Raw genomic sequence first — 12,483 nt, forward strand, 5'->3', positions numbered from 1 at the left:
TTTGTATGACCCTGTCTGGGGGGCTGGTGATGAAAGGTACTTTAATATCTAGCAAGGCAGATAACTTAAAATTGCCTACCTTCCACTTTCTGGGGATGACGGTGATGATCTAGATCTTGATCGAGGTTGGATTACACGGGTGTCTGCATTTCTCCAAAGTCAGGGGATGTACACAGAAGACTTGTCTGTTTCTTGCCTGTTTCACCCCCTTCCCCAATAGCAAAGAAACATAAGATATTGAACTCTTAGGTAGTGATGTCCACGCTGAAGTGTTTAGGGGTAACGGGTGCTGATCGCTGCATCCTAAAAATAACGTGGACTGATGGATGGAGAGAGAGGGGGAGGGAGGGAGGCATATCTGATAAAGCAAATATAGCACGATGTTAATTGTCAGATCTAAGGGTGGACAGGCCAGTGTACAATTCTTTCCATTTTTCTGTATGTATGAAAATTTTTATAATGTTGAGAAAATTTGTCTTCCCACAGCAGCTACAGGTCATTTTTCTATTAAAGTGGGCCCAGCAAGCCAACCCTGGTGCAGACCTGTGTTGGGGAAGGGTCCCTGAGGGTCTTTCTTAGTCCTGCAAGTGTAAGGGAAATATGAGGAAGCTTTCATAGGTCGAGATGGGCTGTTGGTCCCCCGGGTGCTGGAGGAGACTCAGGGATGGAGATGGGGCCATGGGGAAGATACAGGAGTGGGAATTTGGTGAGGGCTGGTTCGGAGTGGCCAAAGGAAGAGCCAGAATATTTGTTTTAAGCACATCCATTAGTTTGAAAATGGGCAAATGACCTGAACAGACATTTCTCCAAAGAAAATATACAAACAGCCAACATGAATAGATGCTCAATGTCCCTAGTCATTAAGGAAATGCAAATCAAAACCACAGTGATATATCACTTCACACCCAGTGGGATGGCTAGAATCAAAAAGTCGAATAAATACAAGCGTTGGCAAGAATGTGGAGACAGGGCTTCCCTGGTGGTGCAGTGGTTGAGAATCTGCCTGCCAATGCAGGGGACATGGGTTCGAGCCCTGGTCTGGGAAGATCCCACATGCTGCGGAGCAGCTGGGCCCGTGAGCCACAGTTACTGAGCCTGCACGTCTGGAGCCTGTGCTCCGCAACAAGAGAGGCCGCGATAGTGAGAGGCCCGCGCACCGCGATGAAGAGTGGCCCCCGCTCGCCACAACTGGAGAAAGCCCTCGCACAGAAATGAAGACCCAACACAGGCATAAGGAAATAAATTAATTAAATAAATAAATTATTAAAAAAAAAAAAAAAAAAAAGAATGTGGAGACATCGTAACCCTCATACACTGCCATTGGGAATGTAAAATGGTTCAGCCGCTTGGAAGACAGTTCGGCAGTTCCTCAAAATGTTAAACATAGAGTTTCCATATGACCCGGAAATTATACCAAAAAGAATTGAACACAGGTATTAAAGCAAATATTTGTCCAGGAATGTTCATAGCAGCATTATTCACAATAGCCAAAGACAGAAACATCCCAATCCCCATCAGTGGATGAATAGATTTAAAAAAAAAAAAAAGTGCTATATACATACAATGGAATATTATTCAACCATAAACATGATTAAAATACTGATATATACTACACATGAACATCGAAAACATTATGCTTAATGAAAGAAGCCAGTCACAAAAGGCTACATATTATATGATTCCATGTGTACAATATTCTGGAAAAGGCAAACTGTAGTGACAGAGAACAGATCAGTGGTTGCCAGAGGCTGGGGATGGGGGCATATTCTGTATCTTGATTGAGGTGGTGATTGCATAACTGTACGCATTTGCCAAGCATCAGAATTGTATACGAAAATTGGATTTTACTGTATGTAAATTATACCTTATTTTTTTCATGAAAGCAGGGAAGGAGCCAGTAGAAAAGACACACTATGTGGTAAAAATAATAGCTGAATAGGAAAGGAAAGGCTGTCTATGCTCTGCAGATCCACTTCCTCCTTCCCATCCTCTCATCCAGCCTCGAACTCTCTCCCTGATGGGACCCTGCTCCCTTGACTGGTTGAGTACCAGGTAAATGGCTAGCTCCCCGACCTGAGTCCCTTGGATGCTGGTGAACGCTCTCTCCTGCTTGAGATTCACAGCTCTCTCTTATGCAACCTCTCCAGCTTGCCTCCTCCATCTCCATCTCTGATGGCTCCTGCTCTATCTCCTCCCTTAACTCCTCACCGCCCCCACCTGGGCCATCCTGTTTGTGGTTTCCAGGCTGCCAACATGTCAACCACACCCAGTTCCCCCCACCCACCCAGGCATCTCTTTTTTTTTTTTTTTTTTTTTTTTTTTATTTATTTATTGCTGTGTTGGGTTTTCGTTTCTGTGCGAGGGCTTTCTCTAGTTGCAGCAAGTGGGGGCCACTCTTCATCGCGGTGCGCGGGCCTCTCACTGTCGCGGCCTCTCTTGTTGCGGAGCACAGGCTCCAGACGCGCAGGCTCAGTAATTGTGGCTCATGGGCCCAGCTGCTCCACGGCATGTGGGATCTTCCCAGACCAGGGCTCGAACCCGTGTACCCTGCATTAGCAGGCAGATTCTCAACCACTGCACCACCAGGGAAGCCCTCACCCAGGCATCTCTTGACTTTGATCTGTACTAACATGACCTCCTAAGTTCTCCACGAGATATTTCTACTAATACGACCTGGGATCCATATCTGACTCACACTGTGCCTTGCGGTTGGCTGAACCCCCAGTCTGGTTCCCACATGACCAGTGCTCTGAAGTCTCAAGATACTGTTTGGCAGGACTTCCCTGAACTTTGTGTGTTCAAGAACCTTCCGTGGGATTAAAGACCTAAATTTAAAAGTTAAAACTATAAAACTTTTAGAAGAAAACATTAGGGGAAATCTTCATAAAAGTTTGAGAAATCTTCATGGTGTTGAATTTGGCAACAATTTCATGTATATGACATTAAAAGCTCAGGCAACAAAAGGCAAAATAGATTCATTGAACTTCATCAAAATTGAGAACTTTTTTGCATCAAAAAACACCATCAGGGCTTCCCTGGTGGCGCAGTGGTTAAGAATCCGCCTGTCAATGCAGGGGATACGGGTTCGAGCCCTGGTCCGGGAAGATCCAACATGCCGCAGAGCAACTAAGTCCGTGCGCCACAACTACTGAGCCTGCGCTCTAGAGCCCGCGAGCCACAACTACCGAAGGCTGTGCTCCGCGACAAGAGAAGCCACCGCAATGAGAAGCCCTCGCACCGCACCGAAGAGTAGCCCCCGCTTGCCACAACTAGAGAAAGCCTGTGCACAGCAACGAAGACCCAACGCAGCCAAAAATAAAATAAATTTTTAAAAAACACTATTAATAAAGCAAAAAGACAACCTACAGAATGTGAGAAAATATTTGCAAATCATATACCTGATAAGGGATTAATATCCAGAGTATATAATGAACTCTTACAACTTGGCAACAACAATAAAAGTTCAAAACTGGTCAAAGAACTTGAACAAACATTTCTCCAAAGAAGGTATACAAATGGCCAATAAGCACATGAAAAGATGTGTAATAGCATTAGTCATTAGAGAAATGCAAATCAAAACCACAATGGGATACTACTTCACATCTACTAGGATGACAATTTTTTTTAAATTTATTTATTTTATTTATTTTTATTTTTGGCTGCGTTGGGTCTTTGTTGCTGCGCGGGCTTTCTCTAGTTGCGGCGAGCGGGGGCTACTCTTTGTTGTGGTGCGCGGGCTTCTCGTTGAGGTGGCTTCTCTTGCTGCGGAGCATGGGCTCTAGGCGTGTGGGCTTCAGTAGTTGTGGCGCTTGGGCTCAGTGGTTGTGGCTTGTGGGCTCTAGAGCGCAGGGTCAGTAGTTGTGGCACACAGGCTTAGTTGCTCCACGGCATGTGGGATCTTCCCTGACCAGGGCATAAACCCGCATCCCCTGCATTGGCAGGCGGATTCTTAACCACTGCGCCACCAGGGAAGCCCTAGGATAGCAATTAAAAACAAAAACAAAACAAAATAGAAAATAACAAGTATTCGTGAGAATGTGGAGAAATTTAAACCCTCTTGCATTACTGGTGGGAATGTAAAGTGGAAAACAGTTTGGCGGTTCTTCAAAAAATTAAACTGAGAGTTACCATAGGACCCAGCAATTCTACTCCCAGGTATATACCCAAAGGAGTAGAAAGCAGGAACTCAAACAAATATCTGTACATGACTGTTCATAGCAGCTTTATTCACAGTAGCCACAAGCTGGAAACAACCCAAGTGTCCATCAACGGATGACCCAATAAATAAAATGTGGTCCATCCATATAATGGAATATTATTCAGCCTCCAAAGAGAATGAAATTCTGACACATACTACATCATGGATGAACCTTGAAAAACATGTAAAGTGGAAGAACCCAGACATGAAAGGACAAATATCGTACGGCCCCATTTACATGAGATCCCTAGAGGAGTGCAATTCACAGAGATAGAAAGTGGGATGGTGGGCGCCAGGGGCTGGGGGAGGGGCTGGGGAGTGAGTGTTTCATGGGGACAGAGTTTCAGTTTGGGAAGATGAGAAAGTTCCAGAGATGGATGGTGGGGATGGTTGGTCAACACTGAGAATGTACGTAACGCCACTGAATTGCACACTTAAAAATAGTCAGTGGGGGCTTCCCAGGTGGCTCAGTGGTTGAGGATCTGCCTGCCAATGCGGGGGACATGGGTTCGAGCCCTGGTCTGGGAAGATCCCATATGCCGCGGAGCGACTAGGCCCGTGAGCCACAACTACTGAGCCTGCGCATCTGGAGCCTGTGCTCCGCAGCCGGAGAGGCCGCGATAGTGAGAGGCCCGCGCACCGCGATGAGGAGTGGCCCCCACTTGCCGCAACTGGAGAAAGCCCTCGCACAGCAACGAAGACCCAACACAGCAAAAAATAAATAAATAAATAAATAAATAAATAAAAATTAATTAAAAAAAAAAATAGTCAGTGGTAAATTTTATGTTATGTTATTTTACCGTAATTTTAAACATTTTAAAAGAGCCTGCATGGCTCTCTCTTACTACTTCATTGAACCTGAACGTTTCCGCCCTCCGCTCCAGCCGGGCTGGGCCCCTGGCCTTCCCTCTAACCAACCCTCACGCACTTTTATACATGTGATGCCCTCCACTGGGGGCACTGTCTCCACCCCTCTCTGTCTCCCCTAATCCACCAGCCCTGCCTTGCAGACTCTCAGACATGCTCCCCCGTGCAGAATCAGGGCAAGGCAGCAAGGTGGGGGCTTGTCCTGGGACCCGAGACCAGATAGGAATAGCTAAGCTAGTATCGGTGCAGGAAGTTGAGGCAGGAAACCATCCTTAGTATAGTTAGAGAAGCTCCTCCCCACAGCAGCTGCAGGTGCAGCTTGAGAAGCCAGAGGTGGGGGAGGCAGAGACAGAGGTAGGGGGCGGACCCTCGGAGCCCTGTCAAGGGCCCCAAGGTCAAGATGTCCCAGAGATGATGCATTCTCTCTGCGTTCTCAACTATGTCCCAGCATCCCTGTCTCATTGGCAATAACAGCGACACCAGTAATAATAACAGCCTGGGGGCAGCCCGCTTTGCATCTGCCTCCACTTCCCTGTGCCATTCTAGACCGTGCCCACCAGGGCCACACAGGGGCAAGACCTGGAGTGACCGAGTCCCTGGGGTCCCCACAGCCAGAGATGCTGGGAGAGGCCAGAGCGGGTGGGCAAAAGGAGGTGGAAGGTGAAAGGCCAGGGGCTGACATGCTGGAGGGGCCGCAGAAGGAGGCTGGGCAGAGGCCTGGCAGCTGGACCGAGGGGGCCTGGCCAGCAGTGCGTGTTTACTTTAGGAAGAGCGGGGCCAATCTGCGGCCTCCCACTGTGACCCTGGACTCAGGGGTCCGCGGGGGATCAGATGTTTCTCTCCTGAGCTAATCTCTGGGCTTCATCCCAGGGGACTCTCTGGCCTTCCCAGAAGACACGCCCACCTCAAGAACCCTCAGACATCAAGAGACATTATCCGGGTTCAGGAATCCTTCCTCTCCACGCCCCCAGGAGCCCGGTCAGCCCCACAAGCCCAGCCCCCAGTCCCGCCTGGACTGACCCCATCCAGCCTCATCCTGAGCTCCTAATTTGGCTGGGTTGCCCAGAGTTTGCAACCCCACTGGGCCACCCCAGAGAGAGCCGTGGGACGCCAGCCTTGTTCTCAGTGCCCAGGTCCTGGGAAGAAGAGGAGGAGGAGGAGAAGCAGGAAATCTTTGATACTTGGCCAGAAGTCTGTGCCTGAAATTCCACCATTCAAGTTTCCCCTTTGGGTTAAGGCAGTGTTTCCTTTATCTATTCCAGGACCCCCCTAGACCCCCAAAAATGCCTCAGAGGGCAAAAAATGTCAAGGGGGGCACATAAGTTCTGGAAAGCTCTGAGCATATGAAAGGCTCTGAGAAGACCCGCACGGAACGGCCCCATTTAGCTCTACTTAATCCCCACACTTGGCTCTGGTTCCACGGAACATACTCTGGGCATCCAAGGCCCCAATTAAATGCCCACTGTGACAGCCCAGAGGGGTAAGGGGGGCCATAAAGCTACAGAGGGAGTAAGTCATTTCGACTGAACCTGGAGGGAAGGGACGTGGGGAACAAAAGCCCTGCATGCCACCCTCGGTTAGAGACCAGAAACATCCCCAAAGCACGGGAAGGGGGCTCAGCCCTCATTGTCACCACCTTGCTCCTTGCTCCAGGTCCTGGCTCTCTGATCAAACCCCTGCACCCAAGACCTCAGATTCCCCCAGAGCCATGTCTCCGGCTCTTCCTACCCCCATGTGGCCACGGCGCGGGCCACTGTGCCCATCCACAGAGCTCTAACGGAGGTATCACAGGCATTATCAGCCAACTGAACGCCATGCGGTCACATTATAAAGACCAACGACAGGAGTTAGACTTTGTTTGTTTATCAGATTAGCAGTGACTTTTTTTTTTTAATTGGGGTATAGTTTTTCTACAATGTTGTGTTAGTTTCTACTGTACAGCGAAGTGGAGTTCCCTGTGCTATACAGCAGGTCCTCATTAGTTATCTATTTTATACATATTAGTGTATATGTGTCAATCCCCATCTCCCAATTCATCCACCACCCCCCTTCCCCCCTTGGTGTCCATACGTTTGTTCTCTACATCTGTGTCTCTATTTCTGCCTTGTAAATCGGTTCATGTGTACCATTTTTTCTAGATTCCACATATATGCGTTAATATACGATATTTGTTTTTCTCTTTCTGACTTACTTCACTCTGTGTGACAGTCTCTAGGTCCATCCACGTATCTACAAATGACCCAATTTCGTGACAGGAGTTAGACTTTAATGAACACCTTCATCTATTATTCCTGACACCAGGAGGACAGACGGGTGAGGATTCAAATCATGGATCAAACATGATCGATCAGGGAACAGTTAGCAGCTGTGCGATCCTGGGGCAGTGAATCAAACTCACCAAATCTCATCTGGAAAATGGGGCCAGCAAATGAGTCCATCTCTGGATGACGGTGGGGATTCTGTAAGATATGGAACCCAGGACCTGGCCTGCTCTTGTGCTATTTTGTCCTTCTGTGGAGTCTCCGGCCCCTCCTCTGCCCACAGCCCTCCAGGGCTCCCACCTCCCTTGGGGTAAAAGCCCAAGTCCTCCCCAAGGCCCACAAGGCCCTGCACGACCTGCCCCCATCCCCTCCCTGCCCTCACCCTGCTTCCTCTGTCCCCCTCGCTCACTCTGCTCCAGCCACGTGGGCCTCTGAATGATACCAGAACAAGTCAAGCACAGCCCAACCTCAGGGTCTTTGTACCGGCTCTTCCCTCTGCCTCTTCCCCCCAGATCTCCCGCACTTCCATCGGGTCGTGTTCAAATGTCACCTCCTCCAGGAGGTCACCCATGATGTCCCCACGCTAAAACAGCCCCATGGACTAGGTTGGATAGGGTCCCCCCACCAAATTCACATCCACCCAGAACCTGTGAATGTGATCTTCTTTGGAAACAGGGTCTTGATGTCATCAAGTTAACATGAGGCCACACTGGGCCCTAAATCCATCATAAAAGGGGGGGAAATTGGGTACACGTACACAGGGAAGAAAGCCACGTGACAAGGGAGGCAGATGCATCTGCAAACCAAGGAACTCGCAGGGTCACAGGCAACCAGCAGAAGCTAGGGAGGGGCAAGGAAGGATTTTTCCCTGGACCCTTCAGGAAGAGCACAGCCCTGCTGACACCTTGACCTTGGACTTCCAGCCTCCTGAGCTGTGAGAGAATAAACTTCTGTTTAGTTAGGGAAGCCCTAGGAAACTAACATACCCCTATCTTCCCTCTTCATCCCCTCAATCCAGGAGTCTCTTCTCAGCACTCGTTACCACCTGAAACAGTACACCGTCTGTCCTCAGGATTCGCAGATCCCATAACCGCAAATTTGCCGCCTCACTGACATGTATGGGTAACCGCAGAATCAATGCTGGTGGGACTCTCGCGGCCACGCAGGGCGTCCGGGGTGCACAGTCCCAGATGAGGTCGATTCAGACAGGAGTTATAAAGCTGCTGGCCACGAATTCAGTGGAAATGAATCAACAATGTATAGTAAGCAAGGGATCTTTCAACAGCAACACACACCACACAAGGTTATGTACCGATCAGTGGATGAAAATGTGTGGCCTCTAATTCAGGCCTGGAAGAGGCCAGACCCCCGCCGATGGCCAAGCCAGGGGGTTTCACCGTGAGACAGAGGCTGCAGCCAGCCTGGCTGGATGGCGGACACACAGGCCAGGGGATGGTCAAACACATGGTTCTGGGGGTGTCTGTCCAGCCCGAGCAGGAAGGCCAGCTCAGACACTCACACTGTCACGCACAGGAGCCTCCGGGTCCCTGTCTGCTAATGGCTGTCACTGGGAGAGCCAGTGGGGCAGGATTTTAAATGTTCACTGATACTTGTCTGATGATGGGGGTTTTCCAGTTACCAAGGATCTTCCTTCATTTAAGTAACAGCCAGTATGTCAGCTTCTGCTGTCTCTTAGAGAGAGGCTGTCTCAGCATAAAAAAAAAAAAAAAGAAAAAGAAAAAGAAAAAGGCTTTCATGTGTCTAAAGTCAGGATACTGAAAGAATTAACAACCCGGGGCTGGGAGGGACACGGCTCATCCTAGTGGATCTGGTATAGACAGAAAACAACCTAGGCTCAAATCAGTGGTTCTCACCCAACCGACTCTGCCCCCCAACCCAGGGGACACCACTGGCCAATGTCTGGAGATGGTTTTGGGCCTCAGAATTGGAGGGTGTTACTGGTACCTGCTGGGTGGAGGCCAGAGATGCTGCCAGACATCCTATAATGCATAGGATATCCCCCTGCCCCCCACCATCAAGAACTCTCCAGCCCAAAATATCAGTAGTGCTAAGGGTAAGAATCACTGGACCAATCACCCATCACGCTGAAAATGATGTGGGCAATCACAGGCATCACCATCATCACCATCATCGTCATCATCCTGATCCTGCTTATTATGTACTTACTGGGTGCCAGGTCCTGTTCTAAGTGGCCCCATGACGCCCACTCACGTGGATAAGCCAGGAGCAGCACGGAGATCCAGGCAGGGCAGGACAAGAAAGGCAACCACATTTGAAGTTTACGTCAAAGTCACAAAGTGCTGGGCTTGAAGAAAATCGCCTGCCACGGGTTCTGGGGGTGGCAGAGGGAGACAGCTGAGCCTTGTCTGTCCCAGCAGCAGAGGGGAAACTGAGGCCAGCCCTCAGATCATCACTCTGAGATCAGGGGTGATGTCCCCAACAGCTGGCCCCAAACCGGGGAGGAGGGGCAGGGGATCTGTGTGTGCTGTGATGAGGGGGAGGGGGCAGTTGGGGAGGCAGTGGGAGCGGGGAACCTCCAGGTCTCATTGGAAACGAGGGGGAAGGCAGGAGGGTTATGTCACCTTTGCTGGGCAGACTTTGGGGGTTTTGAGTTGCTCTTTGTTCCCCTGCTTTGTTGAGATATATAACTGACATATAACATTGCATAAGTTTAAGGTGTACAACTGTGATAATGTGATACAATTATATATCATTAGCTAACACCTCCATCATGACACATAATTACCATTTCTTTCTTGTGGTGAGAACATTGACAATCTTAGCAACTTTCAAGTATACAATACAGTACTGTAATCATGATGCTGTCCATTACATCCCCAGCACTCATTCATCTTCTAACTGGAAGTTTGCCCCCTTTGACCAGCATCCCCCCCCCTTTCCCCTACCCCCCCCCCAGGCCCTGGCAACCACCATTCTACTTCGAATCCACGTTAAAGTGAGGTCGTAGGGTATCTGTCTCTCTCTGAAAGGAAACTGACCACACGCCCTTCCCTCTCCCACTCCAGGTCTCTGCCCGTGATGTGTCCTCAGCCTGAAACTCTCTTCCTTGCCTCTTCGACTGCCCGACTCCTAATCTTCCTACAGATCTCCTATTAAATGTGGTTTCCTCCGGAAAGCCTTTCCTGATCCCCAACTAGAAGAGGATGGCCTTTCTGTCAGTTTCACCTGACCTTGAGCAGGTGCGATTTGTCTCAGCGTTTAAGCGGATACCAACTCCCTGGCTGGGAAAAATATCTGGCAGGTGGGCTAGAGATGGGGGCTTCAGGCCCTGAGAAAGGGATCACCACTCAACACAACGATCCCAGGGCACCTCAGGGATTCCCTCCCACTCTGGGAGATCTTCCACCTCGAAGCTCACCTGCCTTCCCCCTAGGTGGTCAGATAACCTGTGACTTTTATCTTGGTTGTTCTATTCTGGTTCTGCCACTCCTTGCTGGGCAAACTTGAGCAAGTTACTGAGCCTCTCTGTGCCTCAGTTTTCTCATTTGGGAAATGGCTATGATAATGGTGCCCACTTCATAGGACTGATGTGAAGTTAAAACGGGCCTGAAAGCAAGTGCTTCAGCATCGTGGTCATTATTATTATTATTATGTCTCTCTTCTTTTCCCACTTCCTACAGTCTAAGGGCAACAATGAGATTCTGCTGCACCCTCCTGTGGCAGCCCTGGAGTACTGCATCCCTCCAGGCACAACTCATTACATCACTCTTGGTTCTAAAGGTTGCAAATTACAAAAAAAAAAAAAAAAAATCTTTTAAATCAGTCCAAGCTGGTTTAAGTCAAAAGATAATGTATTGGCCATAACAGCCTTTGCACTTGCTGTGCCCTTCTCCTAGAATACCCTCACTCCCACCCCCTCACTTCCTCCTTCTTAACATTCAAACCAGGATGTCAATGCCACCTCCACAGGGAGCCTTTTGACAGCTCCCTATTTATTCAATACTGACACCAACTCTGTGCCAGACCCTGTTCTAGGCACTAAGGATACTGCTGTGGACCACACAGATGAAGACTCCATCCTCAAAGCTGACATTCCCGTGAGAAAGACAGAATCAACAAACACAAGTATTCCACAGAGTAAGTCAGGTGGTGACTCACGCTGAGAGTAAAATAAGTCAGGAAATGGGAGAGGAGGTGTGTGTGTGGGGGGTAATCTTGAAGTGGGGGGGTGGCTGGGCAGGCCTCTCTAAGGGGGCTACGTTTGAGACTAGACTTGAAGAATGAGATGCAGTCAGCATTCCAGGCATAGCGAACAGCAAGTGCAAAGGCCCTGAGGCAGGTCAATTACCTCTGGGGAATGGAGATTGTCATTGTTCCTGGCTGTGTCTCCAGTACCTGGACAAGCACCTGGCACAAAACAGTGTTTAATAAAGATTGCATGAATGAAAGCCCAGCTATGGGCTTCAGGAACAGCTGACTCAGGGCTGAAATGATGGCCTTGGGGCCATTGCCCTCCTCCACCTGGGTGGCTTCATCTTTTTTTTTTTTTAAATTGAAGCATAGTTGATTTACAATGTGTTAATTTCTGCTGTACAGCAAAGTGATTCAGTTATATATATATATACTTTTTCATATTCTTATCCATTATGATTTATCACAGGATATTGAATATAGTTCCCTCTGCTATACAGTAGGACCTTGTTGTTTATCCATCCTATATATAATAGTTTGCCTCTGCTAATCCCAAACTCCCAATCCTTCCCTCCCCGTTGGCAACCACAAGTCTGTTGGCTTCAGTCTTATAAGAGGTCTCTCCCTGTTGTCTAAGATGGGGACTCAGCTGCAAATGCTACTCAAGATGCAAAAGTCTGTTTCCCAAGATTCCTTGCAAAAGCCCTGACACAGCTCATTGCGGGTTGGTTATGTGCCCATCCTCCAATCAGTCCAGGAGGCCAGGAGATGGGATGTGGGTGTGGCTTAGGGCCAAGTTACATGCCCTACCCAGACCACACCTAGTGGGGAGAGGGAGCACCCAAGGGACATCTGGGGTTGTGGCACGTCAGGGAAGGGGAATGGATGCAAAGAGCCAGTTTCCCAGATGATTATAGGAGGTTTTACAGCTAGTAAGTGGCAGAAGCTGGGAGCTCCTTGTTCAAAGCAGCCCTGAAATTCTCA

This window comes from Balaenoptera musculus, chromosome 3 (assembly GCF_009873245.2).
Source record: "Balaenoptera musculus isolate JJ_BM4_2016_0621 chromosome 3, mBalMus1.pri.v3, whole genome shotgun sequence".
Classification (NCBI taxonomy): domain Eukaryota; kingdom Metazoa; phylum Chordata; class Mammalia; order Artiodactyla; family Balaenopteridae; genus Balaenoptera; species Balaenoptera musculus.